The 25,836-nt window shown below is 39.6% G+C and overlaps 1 long non-coding RNA gene across 1 annotated transcript in view; it reads right to left on the bottom strand.

Moving 5' to 3' along the window:
- Window positions 1-939: 939 nt before the first annotated feature.
- The window catches only part of LOC140634676 (uncharacterized), a 51,225-nt gene continuing 26,328 nt past the window's right edge, over window positions 940-25,836 (bottom strand). The window contains exons 2-3 of the long non-coding RNA XR_012032070.1: window positions 6,171-6,373; window positions 940-3,390 (exon numbers count right to left, since the gene is read on the bottom strand). This is a non-coding gene — a long non-coding RNA (uncharacterized lncRNA). The remainder of the gene's footprint in view (window positions 3,391-6,170; window positions 6,374-25,836) is intronic.

Raw genomic sequence — 25,836 nt, 5'->3', positions numbered from 1 at the left:
TCAAAAGTTGTGCAGGTTAGGATGAACACTGAATCTACATGGAACATGTATACATGTGGGGACAAATATATCATCCATAGAGACAACAGGCACCATTGAGATACTTCAATTAAAAATACACAGCATAAATGCTTACCAATCAGAGGAAAGCAGGTAGTTTTTCGATTTTTTTTTTATGGTGAAAACAGTGTTTAGAGACCATGTTAGTACACGTCTTATTTTACATAGGAGGAAACTGAGACTAATTATTTTTTCACTGAGAACATAATTATCAAGTGTCTATTATGAAGCAGGAACTGTTCTAGCCCTGAGGTATGACATAACAAAGATCAAGTGACTAATCTGAGGGCACAGGTCCAGTCAATGATAAGCCCTGCACGACAACTCCTATGCCCTCACTCCTTGTCCGAAATTCTAGACTGTACCTCCGCCTTTAACTGAATCAGAATATTTGGCAATGGGGGGAATGTACATTTTGACTTCCAATGCCCTAATCAAATATTTGCCCTTCTTCAGTTATTCACTTACCTTTAAGAGAAAAACAGAAAATCAGTATCAGGGGGCTAACTAGCAACTCCAGTAACAGAACTGAACGTCAGATCGGTACCCAGAGACCCTTGTGTTAAGGCATGAAGAGAATTTGTGTTTTATGAATTAGCTCCATTTGTTTACACAGCACTGGCTCTGTACATAGTCTGTACAAAGTACAAAGGAGGTCCTAAATAGAAGAAGCCGCAGCCCCACTCCTCACACAAGTGCTTAACTCTCCAAACTAAAAACAGCAGCAAAAGCCAGTGTAATGACTAGAGGAGAGAAACATTATAACTTCCACCAAGTTGCGCTGCCGGAATAGTCATTCGTGTGCCCTTGGTGAAAAGGCTTTTTGGAGAAGACCAATCTTGGGTTGGGTATGGAAAGAAGTAAAGGAACTATTGAAAGACATTCAAATCTTCCTTTATTTGTGAAAAGTCTTCTTAATATTTATTTTTTTAATATTTTATTTATTTATTCATGAGAAACACGCAGAGAGAGGCAGAGACAAAGGCAGAGGGAGAAGCAGGACCCTGGGATCAGAGTCTGCGCCAAAGGCAGAGGCTCAACTGCTGAGCCACCCAGGTGCCCCAAGTCTTCTTAATATTTAAATACAGTTTTCTAATCCAGGATTTCATTCTTTTTCTTTATGGATCCTACCTGTGCTTACTCAAACTCCATAGTTTCTCTTTCATATTCACCATTTCCATTGTTTTTAATTTTGTTCATTCCATTTCTTTGTGTTTACTAGTCTTGATCGTGACCACTACATCTCTAAAGGCTATTGTTCATTTGTTTGCTTGTTGATTTGTTTGTTTGTTTTCTTCAGTCTGTTCGCCCTTGTTCTGTATGTGTGCCCTTCTTCCCATGATGGTTTTGTTTTTCTCTTCCCTTTATTTTGAAAGCTACTCCAGTCCTTGTCCTATCTCCTTCTAGCCTCATGCTTTATCTTCCAGGGCCTCTGGCACCTCTGTATTGATCTACCTTTGATTTTTATTTGATAAAAGCATTTGTTTTCTACTCCCCAAAAATCTTGGTGATCTTTTCAGTCATATTTTCCAGCTGATCTGTGGTAACTTCTCGAATGTGTGCTATTATTGAGGTATCCTTCTCTAGTTATATCTCATTTCTGGTTTTCCTGTGCTTTTAATCACTTTTAATGATAGTGCTTTTCTGTTTGTTACTCATCTCTGAATGTGGAGATTCTCCAGCTCAGCTGCTGGTGGCAGGTTGGAGTTCTCTGGGATTCTCATCATGGCTGGTGGTGGGGTGAAGTATGTGAGTTCTCACAGCCATCTGTAGCCATGATTTCTCACCAGCACTCAAGACAAGCCATGCAGAGCCTTCCACAATACAGACTTCTCTTCTGCTTCCATCCAAATACTAGCCCAAAGCTAGCGTCCTACACCAAAAACTAGCTTCCTGAAAATCTGAGTTATTCCTAAAACAGCTTGCTTCTTTTGAGACTAGCATTCAAGAATCTTTGGGCAAGACCACAGCAATATTTACTCCAGGGCTGCTTATCCTTTACCACGAGGGCAAGACTCCTCTGTGTGCTCTACCAATACCTCATACATGTTGAGGTGGCCAGACTGGCTGGTGGAAACGGGTGTTATTTTTCCCCTGTTTGAGCACCAGGTACTTGCTCCTGTAGTCCTTTGGGGTGGTTTCTTCCCCAGGCAGGAGCAGTTTCCTTATGGCCCGCACTGATCAGTGTTCTGCTGAATCCTCACAGTCAGCCTCTACAGATGTCCAGGGTGCTTTTCTGAGCAGCTCTCTCCTCTCTGTGTTACTGTGCCCTGCAAACTCTAGTCACCTGGACTTCCTCAGATTCCCAACCCCAACTCCTCAGTTCAGGATATCCACTGAGTTCTGAGTTATCCTTTCCTGGTCTAGATCTTGAAACTCTCTCAAGGCAGTAAGTTTGAAACTGTAGGACTTACTTCATTTGTTTCCCATCTTTCACGAATCACTGTCTGTTGTCTGAGGTCCCACTTCTTGGAAACCATTGTTTTAGAAATTTTGTCATTTTTTTTCAGTGAGTTGTTTCAGGTGAAAGGGTATATCTGGTCCCTGTTATTCTATCCAGCCATACTTTCTTGCTATGAAAGACTTGTTCCAAATACTATGGGAAAGCTCCTCCTATTTCTGTTGTTCCAGAGAATTGCTCATTTTGTTCCTCTAAACACAATGAAACTGCAAACCTTGTGTGTCTTAATTCTCTCTGGGGGTTCCGTGTGCTCAGCACCCATGGTCTGGAGTGTGGCAATCTGGAGCACAGCCTCATGGGGCACAGAATGCCAATTCTCTCTCAAACCCAGAGCCACAGGCACCTCTGTAACTGTGCAGTCCTACTGGCACCGAATAACATGCAGTCCCAGGCCTCCGCCTCTCCACCTTTTTATTTTAAAGAGTTCTCTCTAAAAAAAAAAAAAAAAATCGGTAACAAGAAAAAAAAAAATCTGTGTTCTAATCCAGTAATGTCTTCCCAAGTTTAGCAGCAAGTTGGAGACCTTGCTGGAGGTCCTGGTGGTCATACCAGGGCTCATCCTCTTTCATCTCAAACTCCTCCACTAGGTTTTCTGCCAGCATCTCACCCACACTTCGAGCCAGCATCACTTAGAGTGGAGTCCTGGGCTCTGCCTTCATTGTCTGAGATATTCCCCAATGGGTCCTCTCTCAGTGTGAGACTGTACCACTACCTAACCTTCACTGCATGGGCAGTCTGCCATCCTACATTGTGGTAAAGGACACTAGAGGTTTCTAGGTGTGCTGTTTCACATTTACTTTCCTTTCTCCTTTATTTTGGGAAGAAACCATCATGCTGATTCAAACTTCTCTCCATCTGATACTGAGCTCCTAAGGAGGTAAGAAGTATAAGTTGATAAGCACAGAAATCCCTGTACATGACATGGAGCCTGCACACTGGGGCCTTTGCTTATGATACAGAGGAATGCAAGGAAACTGATAATATATGAAGAAGAACAAGAGAGAGGAAAATGGTAAGGACTTAGCAGTGCAAAAGGTATAGTTGAATACACACACCACCTATTTGTTCCAATTTGAATAAAAATCTAAATATATAAAATTAAGAATTTTTAAGTTAAGATATGCATTCTAGCAATGTTCAAATAACTATCCAGATAATAAAGGAAACATGCAAGACAGGTAGATAAAGGAAGAGGAAAGGTATCTAGGAAAACAAAGCACATGAGACTATAAACATGGCACACAATATCTGCTTGTATTTCTCAAAAGCTCAGTAAGAGAAGCAGCTTTCCTCCTTGCTAACTGACACTCCTTATCTTGCCTTCTATGAAGCATTCACTAATGGAAATAAAAATGAAGCCAAACTTAGAAAAATGTGATAGTGTCAACTATACTCAAGGAAAAAATATAATTACTTAGTCATTTTAATTACACATGCAGAGTAAAGCAATTGCTTGCAATTTACTGGTGTATGCCAAAAACAACTTAATATTAATAAATATTTGTGAGAAATCACTTTGTAAATTTTAATTACTTAACAAAAGCAATAAAATAATTTTTAATTAAAAAGTCTGTATACCCATAACTAAAATGACCCTTTGTATTCCAATATAGCAGCTTCTTTTAGAACTGAAGGATAACATTTCTGAGCTCCTAATTATATATAAATCATGAGGGAGAAAAGGGGCTAAATACCATATTGTCTCTTCCCAGTGAAAAATTGGAAAAGAAAATTACTAAAGGGGAAAAATGGGGGGGAGGGAGATTGTAATAGTCATATATGAGATATTTTCTTCATGTCTTGTAAGGAACCTTGTCTTAAAAAAAAATCTGGTAAGGTGAAAATCCAAAGTACTGAGGACTGCCAAAAGTAATCTATAACCTTGAAGTCCTGAATGCTACTTCTCTGCTCTTATTGCCATGTCAGTCTCCACTGGGCTAACTCATTACAATTCTTAGTGAATGAATTAATTGGTATTTTCTTATTGGAAATTGCAACCAATTTGTGGAAATTAGTACTGATGACTTTCAAAAGACATAAATGGTTGTGTGATTCTTATTAATAATCCCAACCACTAATCAGTTGTAATTGGAAAACAACAACTTCTAGGGGGGTGGATTAGTACTCTGCCTTTCTCCTCTGTGTCCAGAGGAGAAGGTTAAGTGGGATGACCTTACATTGCCATCCCAGGAAACCTGGACTCTTCAACATCCCTAATAAGGCAAATCACAAAATAAAGCAGTTTTCCTTATTCTCATTCAGTTATACAAAATTCTGCCCCTTGCTGTTATATGCCAAATCCTCTTCATTGTTAGCACAGGAAGCTCATAGAATGGAATTATTCTAGTCCTCTACGCAAGTTTTATAACTAGCTTCTCTACTGAATTTTTTAAGTTTCTGAAATCCTGGGTAAAAGTTTTATTGAATCTTATTCCATCTTGATAGAGCCCTGCAGCAGCAGAAGCTAGGCTATGCTATGAAGGGGAGCAAGAAAAGGACATTCTCTAAAGCAGACCTGTTTTCTGCAAGATGATTTACCAAATGACCTCCTTGGCCACAGTCCCTCAACTAATTTCAATCTGAATAGGGGAATAAGGTCAGACACCACCAACAATGTATACCAGAGTCATTCCTCTGATAATAGCAAATTAGCCTTGGGAAGGAACACGCATCAGCCTGAAAAATTCATGAAGATTCGAATCTGCTGCCTAATTAGCCACAGTGGTTGATACAGGAGAAAAAAACAGCCCACAACTAACAATGTCAAATTAGGGGCATTTGCTGGACCTTTCCCATGAATGGCTGAATCAACTGAAATATCCAAATGTCCAGCTAAATGAATATAATCATGTCCACTAGAAAGTTTTTCTTGATAATGCCAAAACTTGTGAGTATGGGTGATTCATGAAGCATGAATTTAAGTTAAATCCACTGTCAAATGAGATATATGTCCATGCAATAGAAAATATTGATGTAAATTTCAAATAAATATGAATCAGGAGCAATAGAGTGACCAGACACACACACACACACATGCGTGCGTGCGCGTACACACAGACAGTATATATATACTGCCCCTTGTGTATATATATATATATATACTGTGCTTGAACACTTCTAGTGAAATGTATAACTATGCATCATAAATTAATTAGTTCCCTTATTCCAAACAAGTTCTATTCCTCTTCAAAATCTTCATTTTAATAATTCCCTAGAACTCTAACAGGTAGTCATTGAAGAGAATAATAACAGACTTTATAGCTACTAAAAACTTGAGAGAAAATTTATTTATTTATTTATTTATTTATTTATTTATTTATTTATTTATTTAACAGACTTGAAAGAACCTGGCAAGAATAGGCACATGGCAGACTTCTCCCATTCTTCTCTGTGTGTAGACATACAAGATCCGAGGAGAGAAGGGGAATTTCTTGAGAAAAATGAACTATTTATAAGAATTAGTGGTGTCTCTTAGAAGGGCATTTTATTAACTTTTTCTTTCCCATGTGGAATGGTGCTGGTTATGATAAGGCTCAGAAGCCTTGGCATAAGTTCAAATGTACCTTTTGCTTGAAATCTGAAGGATTCAGAGGAGTCAAAGTGTTGTGGGAAAAGACAGAGAAAATTAAACAAGAAACAGGCTACTTACCTCTTGTTCTTGGCTCTAGGCTTTATAGAGCAGTAAAGGGAATTTCGAAGTTTCTTTCCCTGGTACCGAGCACAACTCATTTTGGAAAGAGGGAAAGGTTTACCAGGGAAGAGATAATATGCATTTGCTTCAGGCAGTCACATCTTATCATCTCTGGGGAAACACAGTCTAATGATGGATGGATGAATGGAGTGCACTAAAATCTGGAAAAGAAAATCATATTTCATTACTAAACTTTATCATTAAAAAAAACTTTATCATTGCCAAAGCTTCATACTTTATACTTCATATCGAGTCATAATTGAGTTCTCTGTAATGTACATATATACTGGTTATGAAGGAAATATGTTATGCATCTATATAGATTTGGATAATATATATGTGTATATATAATGTTATATGTATACATACATACATACTAATCTATGTGCTAAGCAATTAAAGGAAGGATCTAAGACAAAGAAATACATGAGTTCATCTGACTTCAGGAGCCCAGAAATTGTTTTTTGTAGGTTAGATATATTTACAAAACATATCTAATAACAAAGCCCAAGAAAAAATTCCCAGTGAGTGCAATGGATAATAAATGAAACAAGAATTGATAGTACAGCATGATAGTTTTGTGTTGTGTTTTTTTAAAGGCCTCTTGGAAGAGACGTTAAAGGCTGGTGAGGGTTTGATTCAATGGGGTAGATGGGATGGGGAGGATCAACATGAGAAAAGGCATAGAGATGGGTGTGTGAACACTTCTTTGTAGATTAGTGGATTCCATATCAGTGATTACCTAAAAGGTAGGCCTAAGTTACACCTTGCACAAACCAATGAGAGGGCTGTCTCACCCTAACCTAGATCTTACCTTTTCTGACCTTCCACTGCCCTATTCAGTAGCCTACCTGATCAAGGGGAAATGGGACAAAGGGTTATAGGGCATATACGCCTAACATTTTGCTCAGGGAATATGCTTGCATTTAGCCTTGACCAATGATCCTGGAGTAGCCAGGTTGTGATTATGTTGGTTTATTTATATTTCTTTTACCTGTCCTAGGCTCAGTACTACCCTCTTAAAGGACCATTTTGCACACTTTTTCACCTAAGCATCAGGTAATACAAGGAGTTCTAATTCCTCCCACACCATGTCAATGTTGAAGTTAGCTTCTGAAGAGCATTCTCTATTAATGTTGATATTTAACACATTTACACTAAAACAAAATGGTCCTTTTGGTTGCATTTTAGAAAATCTCAGGTCTCTGGCTCTGCCATCTGTTCAAGACAAGGTGTAATCCCATTGCGTTGGGGTCCTTGGGCCTTCCCCTAGTTATCTCTTGAAATAGAGCCCATCTGGACACCAATTCATGGCTGTACTTTCTGGAGATTGAGGAAGAATAGCTTTTAGGAAAAAGCGAAAATCAAAGTGTCCAGCCAAGTCATTTGTCTGATATGATATCCACCAATTGGTCTTATTCTGTTATAGATATTTTAAAGTTACAACTTTAGCTGTTGTATTCTTTCTTCATGTACTGTTAGCAATTCAAAAGAAAGAACTAAGGAATAAAAACAAATAACTTTGTCAAAACAAATTCAGAGATAATTCTTCTCGGCCCTCAGGGCATTAGTAGGGACCTAGAAAGCATAGTCTTAAATAATTCAGGGAGAGTTTCTTTAATTTAAATTTTTGGCTTGGGTTAAAATCTATGTTTCCCTAGGATATATTACTCTAAATTGACACAGATCATGTTCAATTTAGAGTGCCAAAAGAACACAATGGCTAGTTTTATTAAGGAGAAACAGAACCAGAGGTCGAGAGTCAATGGTTCTGGAAACCTGAAACAGAGAGGAACCAGAATGTGAGAAACAGAGAAGAAAGCTAGGACCTTAAAAACAATGATGACCAGAGAACAGCTTGTGCCTTCCTGCATTTCAGTAAGTGATATGGGAAGGCTCAGTAATGGCAGAATGCCTGGAAAGTTAATAAGAGAAACTTCTGGGACTTCGTGTGTCACTGGGCTACATTGGCCCAATTTATCCCAGATGTGACTACCACAACTAACAAATCATTTTTTAAAATTTTCCGTCCCCTCCCTTTGTGGGTTGGTAAAAAAAAAAAAAAAAATACTCATTCTAAAGATTCAAGACATTGAAATCTCTCCTGTGATAGAAAAATGAGAAGCTTGACTCCTAGGAAACACAGAATGGGGTTTTGCACTGATTTTTTCACTCAGGTACCATTTGTATGACATTCTCTCATCTTCCTCAAAAGCATATAAGGAAAACCTGACTGTGAATGGATCAATATATTTTAACATTTCTTTCCATCAGAGTATTATGCGATAGAGAGGCACACCCTCCTTCCCAAACCGTGTCACTTTACTATTTTAGACTCCACCAAACTGTAATTTGGGGAGAGAGGGAAAGTTGGAGAGAGAAACACAGAAGGGTGTCGAATGACATAAAAATAAAAGAGATGTGAGGGAGAGACTGGAAAAAAATATGAAGTTTGGTCCAGAACAAGAATTGCTAACAACTGCATAGTTGATTCACTAAAACTATGACTTTTATGATCTTCTACAGCATTATCAATATTAAAGTACAACGAAGGGAGGCCAAAGGAAAGGCAAGCCATCATCTGTCATCTTTACCTCAATCTGGATGTCTCTCACCCACCATAAAATGGCCCAGCCAGTTCTCTAGTCTGAGCTTCCTCTTGTCTTGTCTTGTCTTGTCCTAGGCCGTCTCCATTACTCATGCCATCCTCTCTTCTGAAGCATCCTTCCATCTCCTTTCCACTTCCATAAATTCCATCTATCTTTTCCCATGTATGTCCCAAGGCTCTCCCTTTATGAAACTTGCACTGCCTCTTCCAATTAGGTTTAAAATCTTCATTTTCTGAATAACCAGTGACTTATTCAGACCATGCTTTCAACACTTGGCATATTATATCTTATTTGTTCCAAAAATGTTTACTGAACACAGACTATGTGTCACATACTGTTTTAGATGCTATTCACTGTTTTCATGGAGTTGAAAGTTATTTGTATCCTGTGTCCCTAAAGTCCCTTAAAGGAGGGACTATCTCATTCATATTTGGATCTTCTGCATATCTCCTGCATTTCAAAGGCATTTAGTAAGCCCTGTTGAATCAAATGGTATATAATTCAAGCAGCAACATTTTTTTTTTCTTTCTTTGAAGGATTCTGTCCCATAAAATCAGTCCTTGGTTCTGTTAGTATGAGTGGTTCCCTGCCTCTAACATGGAGAGCTTCTTTCTTTATCAGGGGAACAAATTAGTATAATATATGCTGAAGACATTAAGAAGACCCTCCAAGCTGGACCACTGCTATAAAGGTTCACGAATTTATTTCCAAAACTTTGTGAATCTTCTAATATATTGTCTTCCCTTGTTTTGTTTTCTGTAGATTCTCTAAAACATTCGTAACCTTCTGACATTGAAGAATATTACAAAGAGAAGTTGTTCTCAGTTCTGAGGAAAAGGACTACTGGGTCACAGTATTATCACTTGACAATTCTCAGGAATTTCTCTGGAGCATTATCTTTTAGACTGGTCTGCGTTGGGCCAGTTAAAATACCGTGGTGGAGTTAGCCATGTGGAGCCATGAGCTGACCATGACGTCTGGAAGGGCAGATAGCATTTCCATCGTGTTCAGTCTTTTTTGAGTGAACTGTGTTCGGTTTGGGGTATTGTGTCTGGTAGACTCTCAATGCATAATTTATTTAATAAAAATAAATTAATAAAAGGAGAATGAAGTCCGAATTTGATAAACACTAGTGAGATTATTCTGGAATAAGATTATCAACCAGAATTGAACAACCTGGGTTTTAGCTTCTCTGCACTTCACTAACCCATGGAATTGTCATTACAAATGTTGATATTTGCTGATATTATACAATGCAGCACCATCTCCACCATGTGTCTGTCTCCTCTTTAAAGGCTTGCCGTGAATGAGGAACCTCATGGTTCTTGGTGCAGAGATGGGCACATAGCAATGGGCTAACCTTATGATAACAGGAAAATATTATTGTAAGAATGTAGTGCCCCAGCTACTCTCTGTAGTTCCTTAGACCTTTAATGTTCTGAAGTGCATCAGCTGTATCTTTCTCATAGTATATAGCCCCAACATGAATTGCCATTTCTTCAAGGAAGACTTTTTTTAAAATCATATTTTCCCCTAGTTTCAAAAAACAATACTCGAAAAAAAAACTCAGAAAAGACAGAGAATACATACCAAGAAATAAAATAAACCATTGTGTGCCATGGTCCCATTGTTGGCCTCTTCCTTTCATACTTTGTTATAAATATAAATGTCACTAATTACCATGGGATAATTAGTGTGGTTATTTGTGATCCTCTCCAAACTCTAAGATTTTCTGCCTTAACAATGAACCCTAAGTCAAGCCTTCCCTAGAATGCTGAATCTAAACCTTTAGTGTTTTCTTTGTAGAAAATCATGATTCCCAGAATTTGACTTGGCCTGTTAGTTTGAAAACTCCTTGGGAACTTGAACTTAGCATTAGCAACCACTCTGTTTCCCGTAGATCACGTTTTCACATTATTTCTTAAGAATTTCTGGATTAATGAATGATATTTCAATGTGCTTATTCCCTCCAGTTCAATTACTAGGATCTTGTTGGTGGAGTAGGGCCCTAAATGGCAACCTGGAGTCAGGTAGGAGTGTCTCCTCATGCGAGCCACGGTACTATGCTCACTGCTCCAAAGCTGTGATACCAGATTTATGGTGATGGCCACTTGGATGCTGAGCCCTTTATGAGGAAAAGTCTCCCTAGCAGGAAAAAGATACAAAGCATGTTTCATTTGCTTCATGTTTTAAACAGATTTTTCTTGCCTAGAATATTTGGTAGAAGAAATTGTCCAAGTGCACCTAACAGCATATGGCAGATTACCTTGGCTATTATAGATCTCAGCTCTTGTAACATGAACTTCTTTGGAAAGAAAAGTAAGTGATATCTTCCAACCTCCTATTGTTAGCACAAACACTTTCCCATGGGTTTATAGGAAAATCAACTTCCCAAGAAGATGAGTGGGACCAAATGATTGTCCCTTAGAGAAAGAAAGACAAGTCTAACTCACCTCTCTGGATTTATCCAAAAGCAAAGTATTTGGAATTCAGAAAATCCCAGGAAGTTAGGATTAACAAAAAATAACATGAATGACCAGTGAGTGGTGCACCTCACTATTGATGCTAGAAATGGTCAAATCCTATTAACAAGATTGTGTATTTAAAAAAAGTCACTGTGGAATGTGGGGAGTAACAGGTCAGTTGTAAGCAAATAGGGTCAGAAATTTCTGCCCATGATAGAAAAGCTGGAATATTTCAGAAAGATACCAATATGGAGTTAGAACAGCCAATGGGCCAGGTTATTCAGAAGATACATGATCTCCACCACTCATAAGAGCAATGCAAAATAAGAAAGTGGGGTTATCCACTCATAATCTATAAGAAAATCATAAAAACAAGAGTTCAAAAGCAATATTCATTTGGCTTTGTAATATTTTTCTTTATAATTATACCTCAAACAAAAATTTCCAGTTGTTGATTTTTAAAATAAAATTGATGTTACTAAAATCCTTGTAAGAAACTGCCCCTCACCATTCCTGCACCTATGACATTAAATAATTTTTTATTACTTTTTAATTGATTAATTGATATTAGGATGAAAGAAAGTCCAGTTTCATATTAAAATCTTCCATGAATAATTCATTTTTATATTATAAACTTGAGTAAATTTTGGCATTCAGGGTTCTCTCTTACATGTAAATTCTAAAACCAAAATGACTTAAAGGGCACTAGGAAGTCTTTAAAATCATTTTAAAAGGTCTTGATATTCACTTAAGTAAATATCTTTAACATCTTGGGACTCCAATAGTTTTAAAGATCTGGGGTAATACTTCCTGTTCTCTGCGTGTCATATGTGTCGTACAAGAGACAATGCAGTGAAAACTGTCAAAATACTATGAACACTGAAAATATTACTGTGATCATCACCATAGAAAATAAACACCCTGATGGAAAACTAGGTTTTAAAAGAGACATATCACTTCTCACACTTGTTATTTTTGGTGGTAGAAGCCTGGCAGATCCCTAAATCTACTTCATCCCAAGGATATGTGCCCCCATGTCTCTGATACAGTCACCCAATATAGCGCAGCAAGGCCATGCCATTTATTGGTTCTCACTGATGGTGTTTTTCTGTAGAGCAACATGGATATTTGTAGTTTTTTTCCTCCTTTGAAGTTAAGCAGTTGCATGCCACTGACTGGCCATGACACCTTACTTCATCTTCTTTCAGAAACTGTATTTTCTTGGAAGACTATCAATTGGTATCTTATAGCTGACCACCACTAGAGTCACAAGTCAGGGCCTGGAGGACTTTGCTACAGGTTAGCATCCGCTGATCGTGAGAGCAAAAATGCATGGTCCCCTGTACGGCAAAAGAACCATGAAGGTTGATGATGAATGACCAGTGGATCAACATCTTGGTTGAGTAGCTGTCTTATGCCTAATGTGGAGGGCCAGGTTTATGGAAAAAGACACAGTCCTTCCTTCAAAATCTATACAATGTAGTTGAGAAGATAAATATAAACATGAAAATTAGCACAAAATATAGATTTTCATCTTCATGAAAATTTGGATGGCACAGAAAACAAATGATGAAGGAGTTCAGGAAAAGTAAGCTGAGGGTATGGATTATAGAGGAAGTTTCACAGAAGGAGCTGAACTTGTGCTCTGCCTTAAGAGGACAGGTAGATGTTAGAAGGGGAAGTGAGGATGCTGACCCATACCAAGCAGATGGGCTGTGTGGGGAATAGTGAGATAATGAAAGGTCTTGACATCTTGTCAAAGGAGTTTAGACTCAGTGCAGCTGGAAGTAAAGACTCACTAGAGATTTTGAGCTGGAGACTAGCCTGACTATATAAAACAGCTGAAAATACAAAACGGCAATCAGTCTGGGACTTTTCTCATGGGTACAGAGAACTGAGGGATTAATTCAGGTATGACAGCCTGAATATTTTCCATGGCCTCCGAAGTGGACCCAAGATCTCTGATGCACATTCCTCTACAAGTCTGTGTCTAGTACAGGTATAAGTCTAGGCCCCAGTCATAGCAAAAGGTCACTTAGGAGCAAAGGAGAAAATAGTTCTGGATTTTTAAAATAATTAATGAAGTTTATGCTTACTCCCCAAATTAGGCGTCCCCTGAACTGGTGAAAATTTACAAAAATACTCCTGTTCATAATTTGTGATAGTCACTCCAAAGGAGACTAATGTGTCCCTTTGTGAAAGGCAGAGTGATTAAAAGCACAGACTTTAGGGTAAGGGCTTCTAGATTTGGAGCTCTACCACTTATTAGCTGTGTGGCCTTGGATAAATTTCTTAACCTCTCTTGGGCATCTCGGTTCTTCATTTGTAAAACAAGAATAATTATAGCACCTATCTTAGGGGTATGTTTAAGAATTGAATTGGCCAATTTTTTGTAAAGTGCTTAAAACAATGAAAACTAAAGGCAAACTGCTATGTAAGTATTTGTTAATAAATAATAAACAAGTAATATGGAAAAAGCAGAATTTTTCTAAAGTAAAGTATTAAGGTACCATAGGGGTTTAACACACTGAAGAGAGACAAACATCTTAAAAAATTTTAGGTCCCTGATTACAGCAGTGTATCTCAACATGGGAAGATAGAGGGATGTTTTGTCCATCTGGGACGTTGGCAATGTCTGAAGACACTTTTGGTTATCACAACTGTGGTGCAAAGGCATGGGGTCTGAGGGAGCTACTGTCATCTAGTGGGCACAGACTAGGGATGCTTCTAAACATTCTGTATAAATAGGAAAGACTTCCACATAATGAAGAATTATCTTGCCCAAAGTCTTAATAGTATTTAAAGTTCAGGAACCTGGACATGTTACTGTTCATTACAAACATGAAATCCTAGCAAACATAGCAGAGTGGGAGCAGAAGGAAAGTCTTGAATGCATCCCCTAATGCACTTCTTGTGCTCTTAACATCCGTCTGCTAACCCATTTTAAAATTATGGTCAGTGACAATGGTTTCCTATTGCAGGCTGTAAATAATCATAAAGAGTGGAATTTAGGGAAGTATTTTTTTCAGTTTAGTCCTTAACTATGTGCTAACATTGTCAATATGTCCATCTTTACACCAAATAGAATGTGTTGTACAAAAGAGGATGAAATCCCCTTCCTCAGAAACATTCTCCCTGGCTGAAGAAACCAAGAGCAACACTTAGCAAATTATTAGAGTGCCTCATACAACAGTGGGTGACCAAGATTGAGAAAACAGCTTGACACCGCAAGCACTGCAACTAGTCCTGGAAAGAAGAAATTAGCTTCATTTCAAATTTTGTGAAGGCTCCATGCAGTCCAAGTTGAGCTGGAGTTGTTAATGGGGTTTTGATGGATGCAGGAAAGGGCATTCTTTTGGATGGTACTGAATTAGTGAGAGCATGGTGGTGAGAATATGCACGTGTCCAGGGCACAATAAAGAATTGTCTCTGGAGGGTTATTTCAGGAGCTGAGAAGAAGGAGAAGCTTGGTGAGAATAGAAAATAAGTTTGGATAAAGATGGAGACAGTTAAGGCATTTAGACCCATCCTTGAAGGTTATGGGAAAATATACGTCCAAATTCTTCATGCATAAAACAACAGAACAACAACAAAACAAAAAGAAAAATGTGTCTAAAAACACTGGGTTATATCGCTTAAAGGCAGACTTCAGTAAAGAAAACACAGGGATGGATCATGTGTCCTGCCCTTACTGTGAGGTGAGGAGAAGGGCCTTCTGCTCTGGAGACCAATGCATAAAGCACAAGCTGCTAAATCCGTGTGCTTCCTGGGAAAGGTGTTGTTTAACCTAGCAACAGTTTGAAGTTTATAGACATTTGCATGCTGAGATGTGCTACCGCACAGCGCCATTTACAAACACTGCCATGAGCCCAGCCTTTAGCTTGGGGTGGGTATTCATGTTTACTTAGCTATCTGGATTTTTTTCTTTTCTTCCATTTTTTTTTTTTTTGGTTACTAAATTATACATGTAAATCAATATGTATCTTGAATTTACATATCAAATGCAAATGGTGCGACTGTCACTTTTTCTCCTGTTCCATATTTGTTCTCTGCAGAATGAATACCATATGCACCTTCAATGAATCACTCTGGGCCTTTGCCCTTCTTTTCAGAAAATCATTATGGATTAAATAGGGAGAAGAGTTCTCCAGAGCATTCCAAAAAGCCAAACACTGCACATGGCCAAACAGAAATCAAGAATCAGTTCCTGTAAATCAGGGAAGCCTATCCAATATTCGACAATAGGGGGTGGTGGTGGCTGCTACAAAGGGAGGAATGAATGCCTCACTTAAATATATTAAGTTTAAAGAGAAAATTAAATTAAATCTGCTGGGAGGTGGGAAACAGACTTAAGCCAAAGAGCCCAAGGGGTATGCTTTAGCTGCCATCATCCTATCCATACACATGTGCCCACAGTAGAGATGTAGGACTCAGGCTATAAACACTAAGAGGGATCTGTTCCCCATGCTCAGTGCCCTCATCAAGGATAAGCCCTCCCATCCCTAGGAGGTCACCAACATTCATCTGTAGTCCTAGGTTCCTTATACAATGACTCTCTTCTCCTTGTCTGACTTACTTGCCTTTTGAGGGTCCATGGCCACAGCTGGTCTCTCTGAGCAGCGTCAAGGGCCCTTCTTTCTATCTGCCAGCCTATCCACATTGACTTTCAGATGGCATAGCTCATTTGGCCTTCTGAGTACTCAGTTCAGTGGTTACAACCCAAGCTCCATCCCAAAATCCTCCCTAAGGAATTTTATCCACCTTTAATACAAAAAAGAATCAGATAGACCTCCAGACATGATTGCTAGGAATATTTTGGAGCAGAAAAGCAAATTAGCTCCCCCTTTGCCCTCTTCTAATTCCACCTCTGAAATTCCACTCAGCTATTTCTGACATTCCCTTTCCTCATGTAAAATAATTTCTACCATTAACTGAATAAAATGGGCAAGATTAATTCTGAGATTTTTTAAAAACTAAATTTGAGTTTGATCCTTTTCACCATATCTCATTGCATTTTTTTTTTTTGCCAGTTCAGTACAGTTTCCCATTAAGAGCTATCAAATTCAATCAAGGTACTCAATTCTTGTGGTTCAAGTTTTCTGAAATTCAGTGTTCTTCTCTCCTTCTCAATGAACTTTGCTAACTACATGCATAGAGTTGTCATTCAACGTTAGTTACATCGAACTGATGCATTTCAAGTCTTTCATATCCAAGACAGGAGCAATAAGACTTTAATCATTTCCAAATGGAAACAAAGTTCTCCGATCTTTGACAGCCGTGCTGTGCCAGCATCGTCGATGCTCCTGTCATCCCATCCAAGTGGTGAAAAGAACTCTACTACCTTTAGTTCTGACCCTTCCCCACCACTCACCTGTCAAAGGGATGCCTTGGGAATCCAATTATATACAAAGTGAGGTGGCTAATTTCAAAGACTGAAACATTTCATAATTCTCACCACTACCTTCAAAGATGAGAGTAATGCTCAGAGTACCCTAAAATAACTTAGGCTATGTTTATTTAATTTACTTCCTCCATACACACATGCACATATATCACTTTTTTTTTTTTTTTGATGCTAGAAGAGAAAGCAAACCAATGTACACTGTAATGGAACCACTAATGAGCTGATGTTATCTGCTGGCCTCTTTAAAATGCTCTTCCCTTCCTGCTTTGCATTTGTTGGGTTATAATTTTAAATTACACATGCATCCTCAACTCTCGACCTCACCCCTCCTCTCTGGAGCTTTCTTCTCTCCAATTCTCTGGGTCATCCAAGAATCATTTCTTTGGGAATTGATAGAGATTCACACTTCTAAATGCATGTGTGTACGTGTGCGTCCACACACATACACATGTACAATAATTTAGTACCCTGCGATTTTAGATTTTATATTGAAAAAGAATGTGTGTGTGTGCATAAACTCTTCTTGTGTATACGTACACACATTCATCCTATATCACCTTTCTTCAAGGTAACTTTTTGACCTTCGTTAACATTTTTTGTTTCCTGGGGAAATTTTGTTTCCTAAAAATGCAGCTTTTTGTTTGTTTGCTTGTTTGTGTGTTTAAACAAAATCACCAGTGCCTAAGGAGAGTCACTAAATGAAGCTTCCTAGTTTGGAAAGAGGAAGAATTGATGTTTTGTTGGGGGGAAAGCGTGATTTCTTATGAATAAGTTTATCACACAACTTCCCCAAGATAAGCTTGATTTTCATCTGCTAACCTATATAATTATTAGTAGCACCTGTTTTACTTTTAATGGTTGCCTGGTTTGGACCATAAATTATATGATCATTGTTATGCCTAGCACTTACATGCAGTATAATTATATTTGCTGATGAAATGTGTTTGCTAAAAAAAAATGGAGTGCACAGGGGTGCCTGGGTGGGTCAGTTGAGTGTCTGACTTTTGATTTTGACTCAGGTTATGATCTCAGGATGGACAGATGGAACCCTGCATCAGGCTTCATGCTCAGCTCAGAATCTGCTTTGGATTCTCTCCCTCTGCCCCTTCCCCAGCTCACACACTCTCTCTCTCTTTCTCTCTCTCTCTCCCTCGCAAATAGATAAATAGGGGCACCCGAGTGGCTTAGTGGTTGAGCATCTGCCTTCAGCTCAGGTCATGATCCTGGGATCCTGGGATGGAGTCCAGCATCAGGCTCCCCACAGGGAGCTTGCTTCTCCCTCTATCTATGTCTCTGCCTCTCTCTGTGTCTCTCATGAATAAATAAAATTTTTAAAAATAACTAACTAACTAACTAACTAAATAAATAAATAAATATCTTTATTAAAAATACACAAAGGTGAAGAAACATTTCAGAAAGGCCAACTTTTTTTTTTTAATTTTTATTTATTTATGATAGTCACACATTGAGGGAGAGAGAGAGGCGGAGACATAGGCAAAGGGAGAAGCAGGCTCCATGCACCGGGAGCCCGATGTGGGATTCGATCCCGGGTCTCCAGGATCGCGCCCTGGGCCAAAGGCAGGCGCTAAACCGCTGCGCCGCCCAGGGATCCCCAGAAAGGCCAACTTTAATTCAAAGTGTAGAGTAAACCAATAATCTATGTTCAACACTCAGAAACTATCCTTGGCCTGTGCCAATTATCCCCTGAGCACCTAGGATCTTCATGCTAGTCCCTGACTTGTCTACTCCCCCTCTAACTTTGCTATTTGTCACCACAGCCTACTTTAATACAGTGAAAACTTCTCAAGTCTAACACCAAACTCAAATAGCATAAGAGACTTTTTCAAATTCTGAGTTCTAGTAAATGACAGAAAAAGGATTTGGACCCAAAATTTGACCACAGGTTTAATGGTGGATCTACCACCTTCTCTGTGCTACTGGATCTGAACCCTCACATCTCTCATCTCCATTGCCTCAAGCTAGTCCACAGAGGTTCATTCAGTGCTCTGCTTCATCAGAGCTTCGGATGTTCTTGGTGTGTGTGTGTATGTGTAGTGGTTCCCTTATCACCCAGCAGGAATCAAGACACAGTAAGGGACTGTTTGAATCTGCTTTCCAAGGCGAGCTCACACCTCTTCTTTGCCATTCAGCCCAACAGGAAGTTAATGCTCCACTAAACTCAAAGCACTCCCAGTCTAAAGTTCTAATTTCTCAATGAAACATAAGGATCTAGTGACATCTCTTTTCTTTTGTCATTTTTTGTGTTTATATGACTCCCTGCCTGGACTTTAAGCACCTCAAGAGCAGAGACAAGGTCATCCTTTAGTTCTTATCAAGGGACCAGACACACAGAAGTTGTTGAGTGGATTTTGGCTGATGACCACTGTACACCATGGGAATGAAATCCTCAAGTTGCACACTTTAGTAAACTCATAGGCTTCATGGCAATGGAAATGACACCTAAGTAGGCTTCTTAGCCACCGGGTAAGTGTGTAAGGCACTTGTTAGACACTCTACATCATGGAGCTCAGTGGCTAACAGAAGTGGAAAGAGCTTTACAGGTTGTTTAATTCAAATGCCTTTTTTACGGATGCAAACCAGGCTGACAGCTTGTTCAAGGACACACCACAAGTTGGTGGCACTACTGAATCCTAAAATGCACACTGATGTCACCTCTCCTCTTCTGTACCTCCCCTGTAAGCCATGCCCAACCTTCAGCAAAGAGACTTTGAGGCAGAATATCAATTTCCTAGTCAGGGAGTTTTTGATTTGGCCGTGAAATAGAGGCTCATGCTCCCTCAATATCATTTCTTGGCTTTTTTTCTTGTAATTTTAGGATTTTTTTCCCCCAAGTCATCTCCAGACCTGTAATCTCCCAAACTGCTTGTCCACAATCACTCTAGCTCTCCACAGGAGGGAATCATCTGTGGAGTGGCTACCAAAAGTCAAGAATATTCCTCACAACATGCCTCTGCCAAGATAGATCTCCAGACCCCACTCTCACTGCTCTTCACTTTCTCCTTTGGATTCCTCTTACATCTTTCTCTCCACATCCCAGTGTCATTCAGCATCACATTTGTATGTGCCTAGCTTCTTTCTCCCTCCTCCTGCTTCCATATCCCTCCCTCCCCCCTTCTCCCCTATAAGCAGACATTTGTGCTCAGAGGCACCATACTCTGTCTGGCTCCAGGCTTTTTCACAGAAAATTCTTCCCTCACAACCCTCAACCTTCAGTCCCCCAGCCCTCTCCTGCTCAAGAGTTCCTTGGCGATTTCTCCTAAGACACAAAGCCCTTCATTACTAAGAAGCTGCTCTCCAGGGAACCTATTTTAAATAATCAAACTGAAAATGTATGTCTTTTTTTTTCCTTAGCTACATTTTGTAGCATTAGTAAATATTATACTATTTTTATTTATAATTTAGAGGCATTTCTTAGTGTATGTGGTAAATTTTTATAAAAACTATTTGGACCATCAATCTAGTGATCCATATCACAAGCCTGTATTACAACATAGTACTCAAAGTGGAATCAGATTAAATTTGACTCGCAAAGCCTCAGGAATATAGTTTACATAGCACTTTATATTCTATAAAAGATGCTACTATGACACAAAAATTCTTACAGAAGCTAACACTCCTGAAATGGTTAGATATGAAATTTAAAAGTTGAAAAGAAACTAAAATGGCAACTTATTAAAGAGGAAGAGAAAAGGGGTAAAGAGAGAGACTAGTTTTGCCATAGCCATTCATTCTTACAAAGAGAAAATAGAAACATAGATTCTTTTTACAGGGTGCCCAGGCTGTGTGCACACAGCCCTCAGTGTCCTCCCTCAGCACTCCGGGGTCTCCAGCCATGCATGTGGTTCCTACCCTCTATCCATCCCTTATTGGCTAGGACCCACCTCAGGCCTAGCTCTGCCTTCTGCTTACTCAAGGCATATTGTCTTAAATCCTTCTCTCTTTTCCCCAAATGATTTTCTCAGTCTTAGCTTTCATTGTCTCCCAGTTCAAAGCTATACATTTTCTGAACAACTGAGTCAAAGCCCTTTCTTCTCTCTTCATTCTGGCAAGGTCCTAACTTTTCCTTCCTGCCAGACCTCAGGAGCTTCTTAGCAGTACTGGCCAGCTCTCCGGGGGCATGATAACCAGTATGTGCCACCTGTTTCAAATAACACCCTGCCCCTCAGTCCATTCAGCCACCTGGGGAGGATAAAGTGTCCACTCCTTATTCCACGGACCACCTGTGGGCTTGTCCTTCACACTGTCTTCTTTTAAAAATTGGGAGGTTATAATACGAGGGAAACCCTGCCCTCCAGCAGCTTATGAGTCCAGGCAGAGAAGTCACCTACACAGGGAAGGGAATGAAGCACACAAAGGCCAGAAGCGCCCTCTAGGGTGCATCCTGGTATAGGCAGTGGGTGCCAGAGCATGGCAAGAAGAAAAGGATCCACATGGGAAATGCCTGGAAAGGCTGAATGGAGATGGGTTAGTTCTCTCAATAGGCGACATGCTGACTTGCCCAGAAAGTGAGGGGGAGCCTGGTGCCATGGTTCCCACTGCAGCCTTCCTCTGCACCACCTGGCAGTCTTAAGAAAGCCCCGAAGCTCTAGCAGCCAAGTGCAGTGGGAAGGAGGTTTGGGGGTTAATGAGTTTTGTTAGCGTGTTACTTTAATTGCTGTCGTTATTTCTGAGCATACGCCTAGAGGCTTGCAGTGAATGCATTTTATTATTAATATTAAGCATTTTGTACAGTACTTTCTGTTTGCAAAGTGCTTTACAATCATTAATTAGTTATCCCTCTTGACACCCTTTCGAGGTGATCCAGGGCTCACTCATGCCCCTGTTCACTTAAAAACAGCGGCCCCAACATGTTGAGGTTAAATGACTTGGCCAAGGTCACCAGGCCCATCAGGGAAAGGCTAGGATTAGAATTCCCCTGTCTCCCTTCAGGCTGGGGCTGATGCTGCTGGACGCAGCAGTTTCCCTGGACAGAGCTCATAAATGTTACAATAAATAAATAAATGGAGCTGGAGGCAGAAAAAAAATGGTTCCAAAGCCTCATGACCAAGGCCTGGGGACACCTCTGTCACAGTGGCACGGAACTGGAAATTGCTGAGAGAAGAGCAAAACTGAGCTCAGTCATAACATAACCTTCGCGTTCTCCTGGCCAGTTTTAACGGGTCCTCCTGGAGGTCCTCCCTGTCCTTGTCGTGGGCTCCTTTGAGTTTCCTTCGCACATTCCTTTTTAACTCCGAAGGCATTTACTGCCCCAAAGGGCTCCACGATGTATAATAAGTGGTGATGCCTAGAAGAGCACCGTGTCAATTTAATTTGAACCAATTTGACAAGCCTGATACACTTTCAGGACAGCAGCCCACCCAGCGACAACACAGGACTTCTCTTGTCAAGTCCTTCCCCTGCCATTTCTCCTGCAGGTAATTACCACAGATCAGGAGACCGATTGTAAACGCGACATTTTGCTGACAACACAGAGCTGGGGAGAAGCAGGAACTCCAGTTTGAGAGGCAAAGAAAATGCAACACGATGCGCTGCCCTCTCTAAGCCACTATGCGGCAAATGAAATTCAGTCTTGACAAACGCACGTTCATGCCATTGGCCAGGGAGAGGGGCGGCCGGGAAAGTGCTGACCTACAGAAGGAACATTTTCTAAAGGTGTCCCTGGACCGTGCTATTGGAAAAAAAAAAAATCACAGAGGGGATCATCAGAGCCAAGAGCCTCTGGGAGTTGTCTCTTTATTTTAAAATAACACATCAGCGTGGGAAAAGAGGGGTTTCTCCCCCCTACTTCTTTCCCTACACCTGCCCACGCCTACTCCCTAGTACTTCTGCCAATTGGAGTAGCTCTTAAAGACATTTTCCAGGGATTAGTGATCAAAGCCGACATCCTGTAAGGAAATAGAGATCTTCTAAAAACAGGAGTACCCGATTTAAATCTCCTTATGGCAGATGTTTTTTTTTTTTTTTTTTTTTTAAGGAAAACCTGTTTTGCCTCAATGCAGGCAGGACAAGCCCAGCCTTGATTTATGCTCATTACTCTCACAATCTTCCTTTCGGATGTGAGGGGGGGATCATGACTGTTCAGTTCGTAGCACATTTCTCACTTTCACTTTGATGGTATTTCCAGAAAAATGTCATAGAACCAGATGGGCCACCTTCCCCCGCATCTCCCAAAGTTAGCTTTACCTTCAAGGAGAAGAAAACACCATCACACCATCAATGGCTTAACACATATTTTGCAAGATTTCCTTCTTGGGTTTGTTTTCTTGTTTGAAGCACTCTTTCTATTTTCTGAAGTGGGTATATCCTAAGGACCTTTCACCTTGCTGGGTATGTTGAGAGCACTGGGCTGGCCATAGAGAGTAGACACATGAAGAAAAGATACCAAGCTTACCATTTAGGTGAATAAAGAATATGGATTTGAAAATAACAACTCTGCTTGGTTCTACTAGAGATGGGTCAGACAATCTATGTACAGAGATCTGTGGATAGGCATAAGAATAATCCCTTGGGAACTCAAGGAGGAGAAGGCTTAAGCAAACCTTGAGAAATGAATACACTTACCTACACACATAGGCCACACACACACTCATGATCTTTTGTTCTAATCTAAAAGTCTCATTTGACCTATAATTGTTGACCTGTGCTCTTTGAATTCTACTTGACAGTGCTCAAGGTTGTAGAAGCTGGAGAAGACTTTGATTTGGAGTTTACTTGGTTCACACTGAACCTCAGGCCTGACTCAGAATTTGTGGTTTCTTCAAAACAGGACTTCATTCCTGGACACAAGAACTTGTTTCTCTTGAGTATGACATTGTTTCTCCAATGAGGTCCTAAATGCCTGAGCTGACCCCCCAGGGTTCCTTCATCTACCCTCATAAAGCCCTCATAGGGCCCTGAGGCTCCCAAAGGAAGGGAAGTTGTCATTCCTCCTGGAGACTGCTCATTGTCTCAGCCCCCTGGCAAGCGGCCCCCTTTCCTGGTGGCTTTTCTCCTTCCTCTGACACTGTGTCCTGATGAGGGATTGCTCACAGGTCCTTTCAGAGTGGCATTGCCTCACTGTACAAATTCTTTTTGAGTGCCTGTTAGGTGCCAAAATGCCACTGATTTCAGCAGTTCTTAGTAATAATATGGAAATAATAGCCAATATTAATTAAGAACCTGTTGTTCTTGTGTGTCATAGATGCAACTATGCTAAATGCATTGCAGCATTACTGCATAATGCAGTCCCTATAACATCCCTAAGAAGCAGGTATATCTGCTGTCCCCATGTTTAAGGTGAATAACCTCAGGCTTAGCGACATTGCTAAGGATTTCAAGATTATATAGATAGTAGGTGACTATGGCAAGGCTTGCAAGCAACTCTGGCCAGCTCAAAACCTTCTGCTCTTAGTCTCTGCCTTTCTATCTGAACACAAAGGACATGATGATATGGAATGTACACTGAATTGTTGTTTTTCCATCAAAACTACTTTGAACCTAGGTGATAGCTTAGGGTTAAAAAAAAAGATATATGAACAACCAAAATAGATATTAAAAATTCCATGTACTAAAACACACACACACACACACACACACACACACAAAACTTCCATGTACTGAGGCACTTACCTCTGGTTCACAGGAGAATTATTAAAGTTTTTATTCAGTGACTGTTGATTCTTTTTTTTTACAAATAATCATCATCTTTTGTTCCTTCACTTACCAAAGGGCAAAGAGCAATCACTCTCCCTTTAATTGATAAGGAAAATGAAGTTGGTGGGTATTATAATTCTATTCCCAAGGAAATAAAGCTAGTAAATGGAGGGGTCAGGATATCAATCTGTTTTTCTGAGTCCTAACCATGATTTTTGAGAGGGTTTTCTGAAAAAATTTTCTAAAATAAAATTCAAATGGTCAATTAAACTTCATCCCTGTAAAAGGGTCCTTGTACAAAAGGGATCATAACTTATGGCTTGCTATAATTGCAAAAATATTCCTCTAATCCAAACCCTCATTGAATGATTGAGCTCTAAGACTTTACGGAATGTGAGAAACCATGTATTTGAAGGATTCTTTTAAGTGCGGTTGTACCAACCTTGACTAGAATTGGTCATGAATCTAAAATATGACTAGCCTGTGAGTTAGCTATAACTAGCCCAAAGTATAAAAATGTATAATCTCCAAGAAGCTTTTCATGCCTTCACAGACCATGCCACAACTGGCATGGAGTTTTAAATCAAGAGACTGGTTTTAAGTTTCTTTAGCTGGTTAGTATCAACATAGTACTCTTACAAATATTCATAAACATCTCAATAATCAGGTCTTGACAGGCAGAAAATAAAATATTCTTACAATAGTACAGGTAAGAAAAGCTCAATGAAGTTTTTCAAAGTCCAAATTGGTGACTATGTTAAACAGACATGAAACCTTATTAAAAAATACTGTGCAGGTGTGCAAACTCACAGGTGTCTCCAGCAGAGGCCCTGGCATGTTTGTTCCAGTGAAGAAGTAGCAAACATGTATAGGTGAACCTCTGGAATAGAGCAGCCCTCCATCTCTACTATCAAACTTGTTTCCTCTGTAACTCTGCCTCAAACCCACCTTGTTCAAGGATTAATTCCTTCAGTACAAATTGTGTCTTCATCTAAGGACTTAAAAAATTATATCCTAAGGAATTTCCATTCTAGAAGGTCCATATTAATGACATGCTTATGACAAAACTCATCAAGATTTAGTCCCAGTGTGGGATTCTGTTGAACTTACCTCATTCTCTGTGGATATGAGGGATTTGAAACATTCCCACAGGAAATTTGTATAGCAGGTATAACTTCGAAATCCCTATATCTAATTTAATTTAACACAACATATGTTTACTGAACATCTGAGAGATATAAGAGAAAATACAAAATCTTCTCCAGGTAAATGTAAGCTTAGCTGAGAAGAGAGGATCTGTACACAAGAAATAACAAATAAACAATAAAGGACAATATGAGGTTCAAAAATATAATAAAGCATATTATAGCCAGAATATATACTAGAGTATCAGAGGAGAGGTCAATATCAAAATTAGTATTGCCCTAAGATACTGAGGGACTAAACTCCTGCCTGGGCCTCTGACGTAAAGATGAGTGATCATCAAGAGATAG

This window comes from Canis lupus, chromosome 6, assembly GCF_048164855.1.
Source record: "Canis lupus baileyi chromosome 6, mCanLup2.hap1, whole genome shotgun sequence".
NCBI classification, from domain to species: Eukaryota; Metazoa; Chordata; class Mammalia; order Carnivora; family Canidae; genus Canis; species Canis lupus.
The sequence above is the reverse complement of the archived record's forward strand: the minus strand, read 5'-3'. Positions and strand labels throughout refer to the sequence as shown.